We start from the raw sequence: 6,000 nt of genomic DNA, 5'->3' as shown, positions 1-6,000 counted from the left end.
AAACCAAACACCACATGTTCTCACTCATAGGTGGGAACTGAACAATGAGATGCCTTGGACTCAGGAAGGGGAATGTCACACACCGGGGCCTATCATGGGGAGCGGGGAGGGGAGAGGGGGGAGGGATTGCATTGGGAGTTATACCTGATGTAAATGACGAGTTGATGGGTGCAGCACACCAACAAGGCACAGGTATACATATGTAACAAACCTGCACATTATGCACATGTACCCTACAACTTAAAGTATAATAATAATAAATAAATTAAAAAAAAAAAAACTGGAGAGAAGCTTTCTCAGAAATTGCTTTGTGATGTGTGCATTTCACTCAGGGAGTTCTACCTCTTTTCTCATAACTCAGTGTTTGAACACTGTTCCTGTAAAACTGTAAAAGTGATATTTTGCAGTGCATTGAAGACTATGGCGAAAAGTGAAATGTCCTGAAATAATACCCAGAAAGAATCGTACCAAGAAACTGCTCTCTGACGAGTTCATTCATTTCAGATAGGTAAAGCTTACACTACGTTGCCCAGCTTGGAAACTTGGTCTTTGAGGAGTATGTGAAGGGATATTAAATCTCACCTGGAGGCTTGTGGTGAGAAAGGAAATGTCTCCCAGTGAAAACTGGAGAGAACCTTTCAGAGAAACTGTTTTGTGATGTGTGTATTCATCTCGTAGAGTTAAATAATTCTTTGGATTGAGAAGTTTGAAATCACTGTTTCTGTGTAACCTGAGAAAGGGCATTTGGGAACGCTCTTAAGAATTTCCTGAAAAGGAAATGCCCTCCTATTAAAACCAGAAGGAATCTTTCTGTGAAACTGCTCTAGGTCACGTGAAGTCCACTCACACAGTTAAGTTTCTGTTTTCATTGAGCAGTATTCTAACACTGTTTTAGGTTAGTCAGCTAGGGGATACTCAGGAGCACTTGGAGGCTTATGGTGAAAATGACAATATCTTCAGATAGATACTGAAGAGAATATTTCCGAGGAGTTGCTTTGTGACGTGTGCATTCCACTCACAGAGTCATACATTTCTTCTCATAGAGGATTGGGGAATCCCGTTTGGGGAAGAAGCTACCAGGGGACATTCGGGTGTATATGGATGGCTATGGTGAAAAAAGAAATATCCTCAGACAAAAACTGGAAAGAAGCTTTGTGTGAAACAGCTTTGTGATAGACATGTCTATTCATCTAACATAGATAAAACTTTCTTTATATTATGCAGTTTTGAAACTATGTCACGGACGGATTCGAGAAGGGACATTTGGGAGCCTTTCAGGCCTGTGGGGAAGAAGGAGATATCTTCAGATAAAAACTGGATAGAACCTTTCTTAGAAACTGCTTTATGATGTGTGCATTCCACTCAGGGAGATATACCTCTTTTCTCATAACTCAGTGTTTGAACACTGTTCCTGTAAAACTGAAAAAGTGATAATTTGCAGTGCATTGTAGACTGTGGCAAAAAGTGAAATATCCTGAAATAAATCCCTGAAAGAAGCATTCCATGAAACTGCTCTCCGATGTGTGCATTCATTTCAGGGAGTTAAAGCTTACACTATGTTGCCCAGATTGGAAACTCTGTCTTTGAGGAAACTGTGAAGGGACATTAAGTGGCGCACGGAGGCTTGTGGTGAGAAAGGAAACGTCTTCCTATGAAAACTGGGGAGAAGTTTTCTGAGCAGCTGCTTTGTGATGTGTGTATTCATCTCATACATTTAAATCATTCTTTGTATTGAGCAGTTTGAAATTACTGTTTCTGTGGGACCTGAGAAAGAACATTTGGGAACGCTCTTAAGAATATGCTGAAAAAGAAATAGCCTCTGATAAAAACAAGAAGGAAACTTTCTGTGAAACTGCTCTAGGTCACATGAAGCCCTTTCACATATTTAAGCTTCCGTTTTCATTGAGCAGTATTCTAACACTGTTTTGGGTTAGTCAGCTAAGGGACACTCGGGAGCTCTTTGAGGCTTACGGTGAAAATGGAGATATCTTCAGTTGGATACTGGAGAGATTTCCCAGGATCTGCTTTCTGACGTGTGCATTCCACTCACAGAGTTGTACTTTTCTTCTCATAGAATATTGGGGAATCCCGTTTGAAATAAGTGCTACCAGGGAACATTCAGGAGTATATGCACGGCTATGGAGAAAAAGGAAATCTCCTCAGACAAAAAATGGAAAGAAGCTTTCTGTGAAACTGCTTTGTGATATATATGTCTATTCATCTCACATAGAGAAAACATTTATTCCATTACACAGTTTTGAAACAGCATCATGGATGGATTCACGAAGGGTCATTCGGGAGCACATTCAAGCCTGTGGGAAATAGGAGATATCTTCAGATAAAAACTGGAGAGAAACTTTCTGAGAAACTGCTTTGTGATGTGTGCATTCCACTCAGGGAGTTATACCTCTTTTCTCATAAGGCAGGTTTGAACACTGTTCCTGTAAAACTGAAAAAGTGATATTTTGCAGTACATTGAAGACTACGAAGAAAAGTGAAATGTCCTGAAATTAAACCCAGAAAGAAGTATTCCAAGAAACTGCTCTCAGACGTGTTCTTTCATTTCAGGGAGGTAAAGCTTACACTACGTTGTCCAGTTTGGAAACTTTGTCTTTGAGACATATGTGAAGAGATATTTAGTGGCGCCTGGAGGCTTGTGCTGAGAAAGGAAACGTCTTCCGATGAAAACTGGACAGAAGCTTTCGGAGCAACTGCTTTGTAATGTGTGTATTCATCTCATAGAATTTAATCATTCTTTGGATTGAGCAGTTTGAAATCACTGTTTCTTTGGAACCTGAGAAAGGACATTTGGGAACTATCTTAAGAATATGTTGAAAAAGAAATACACTCCAATAAAAACCAGAAGGAAACTTTTTGTGAAACTGCTCTAGGTAACGTGAAGTCCACTCGCACAGTTAAACTTCTGTTTTCATTGAGCAGTATTCGAACACTGTTTTAGGTTAGTCAGCTAAGGGATACTCGGGAGCACTTTGAAGCTTATGGTGAAAATGGAAATATCTTCAGATAGATACTGGAGTGTAGATTTCCGAGGAGCTTCTTTGTGATGTTTACATTCCACTCACAGATCATACTTTTCTTCTCATGGAGGATTTCAGAATCCCATTTGGAGAAAAAACTACTAGGGGACATTCGGGAGTATGTGGTCGGCTATGGTGAAAAAGGAAATATCCTCAGAGAAAAACTGGAAAGAAACTTTCTTTTAAACTGCTTTGTGATAGATATGTCTATTCATCTCGCATAGATAAAACTTTCTTTCTATTATGCAGTTATGAAACTGCATCAGTGACGGATTCACGAAGGGACATTCGGGAGCACATTCAGACCTGTGGGGAAATAGGAGATATCATCCCATAAAAACTGGAGAGAAGCTTTCTGAGAAACTTCTTTGTGATGTGTGCGTTCCGCTTACGGAGTTTTACCTCTTTTCTCATAAGGCAGTGTTTGAACACTGTTCCTATAAAACTGAAAATGTGATATTTTGCAGTGCATTGAAGACTATGGTGAAGAGTGAACTATCCTCAAGTAAAACCCAGAAAGATGCGTTCCAAGAAACTGCTCTCTGATATGTGCTTTCACTTCACAAAATTAAAGCGTACTCTACATGGCCCAGTTTGCAAACTCTGTCTTCGAGGATATGCGAAGGGATATTAAGTGGTGCCCCAGAGGCCTGTTGTGAGCAAGGAAATGACTTCCCATGATAACTGGAGAGAAGCTTTCTGAGCAACTGCTTTCTGATGTGTGTATTCATCTCATAGAGTAAAACCATTCCTTGGATTGAGCAGTTTGAAATAACTGTTTCTGTGGTATCTCAGGAAGGACATTAGGGATCACTCTTTGGAATATGGAGAAAGAAATATCCTCAGATGAAAACCAGAAGGAAGCTTTCTGTGAAACTGCTATGTGTCATGAGAATTCCTCTCGCTCTGTTAAGCTTCCCATTTTATTGAAGAGTTTTCTAACTCTGTTTATCTTTAGCGTGCAAAGGGATATTCGGAAATGCTTTGAGTCTTACAGTGAGAAAGTAAATATGATTAAATAGAAATGGAGAGAAGCTTTCCGAGGAACTGCTTTGTGACATATGCATTCCACTCACAGTGTTATACCTCTCTTCCAATACAGCATCGGGTATACCCTTTTAGAGAAATACTTACCATGTGATATTCAGAAGCATGTTGATGCTTATGGTGAAAAGGGAAATAGCATCAGACAGAAACTGGAAAGAAGCTTTCTATGAAACTACTCTGTGACATGTGTATTCATCTCCCATAAATAAAGCTTTCTTTACATTACGCAGCTTGGAAACTCTCTCATGGACGGATCCTCGAAGGGACATTTGGAAGCACTTTCAGGACTATGGTGAAAAAGGAAATATCTTCAGATAAAAAATGAAAAGAAGCTTTCTGTGAATCTGCTTTTTGCTATGTTTATTCATCTTACATAGATAAAGCTTTCTTTACATTACGCAGCTTAGAAACTCGATCATGCATGGATCCGCGAAGAGATATTCAGGATCATATTGCAGCCTACGGTGAAAAAGGAAATATCATCAGATAAAACCTGGGGAGAAGCTTTCTGAGAAACTGCTTCGTGGTGTGTGCATTCCACTCAGGGATTTATACATTTTTTCTCATAAGGCACTGTTTAAGCACTGTTCCTGTAAAACTAAAAAAATGATATTCGGAGCACATTGAAGACTATGGTGAAAAGTGAAAATCTTCAAATAAAAGCCGGAAAGAAGCATTCCCAGAAACTGCTCTCTGACATGTCCATTCATTTCACAGAGTTAAAGCTTACTCTAATTTCCCAGTTTGGAAAGACTGTCTTTGAGGATTCTGTGAAGGGATATTAAGTGGCAACTGGAAGCGTGTGGTGAGCAAGGACATGTTTTCCGTTGAAAACTAGAGAGAAGATTTCTGAGCAACTTTTTTGTGATGTTTGAATTCACCACATAGAGTTAAATCATTCTTTGGATTCAGCAGTTTGAAATCACTGTTTCTGTGGAATCTGAGAAAGCACATTTGGAAACGCTATTTAGAATATCCTGAAAAAGAAATAACCTCAGATAGAAACCAGAAGGAAGCATTCTGTGAAACTGCTCTGTGTTGCGTGAATTCCGCTCACACAGTTAAGCTTCTCTTTTCAGTCAGCAGTATTCTAACACTGTTTTTGTTTAGTCTGCTAAGGGATATTCGGGAGGCTTTGAGGCTTACTGTGAAAAAGGAAATATGTTCAGACAGAAAGTGTAAAGAAGCTTTCCAAGGAGCTGTTTTGTGACGTGTGTATTCCAATCACAGAATTATACCTTTCTTCTCATAGAGGATTGTGGATTGCCTTTTGGAGAAAAAGCTACCAAGGGACATTCGGGAGTCTATGAATGGCTATTGTGAAAAAGGAACTATCTTCAGACAGAAACTGGAAAGAAGATTTCTGTTAAACTGCTTTGTGATAGATATGTTTATTCATCTCAAATAGATAAAAGTTTCCTTATATCATGCAGTTTGGAAACTCTGTCATGGATGGATTCACGAAGGGATTTTCGGTAGCACATTCAGGCCTACGGTGAAAAAGGAGGTATCTTCAGATAAAAACTGGACAGAAGCTTTCTGAGAAACTGCTTTGTGATGTGTGCATTCCACTCAGGCAGTTATACCTCTTTTCTCAAAAGGCAGTGTTTGAACACTGTTCCTGTAAAACCGAAAAAGTAATATTTCGAAGCACATGATAGACTATGGTGAAAAGTGAAATATCCTGAAATAAAACCCAGAAAGAAGCGTTCCACAAAACTGCTCTCAGACGTGTGCATTCATTTCAGAGTGTTAAAGCTTTCTCTATATTTCCCAGTTTGCAAAAGTCTGTCTTTGAGGATTCTGCATATTAAGTGGCAACCAGAGACCAGTGGCCAGCAAGGAAAGCTCTTCCACTGAAAACTGGAGAGAAGCTTTCTGAGCAACTGCTTTGTGATGTCTGTATGCATCTCAT

The sequence above is a fragment of the Macaca nemestrina genome, chromosome 12 (assembly GCF_043159975.1).
Source record: "Macaca nemestrina isolate mMacNem1 chromosome 12, mMacNem.hap1, whole genome shotgun sequence".
Taxonomy (NCBI): Eukaryota; Metazoa; Chordata; class Mammalia; order Primates; family Cercopithecidae; genus Macaca; species Macaca nemestrina.
The sequence above is the reverse complement of the archived record's forward strand: the minus strand, read 5'-3'. Positions refer to the sequence as shown.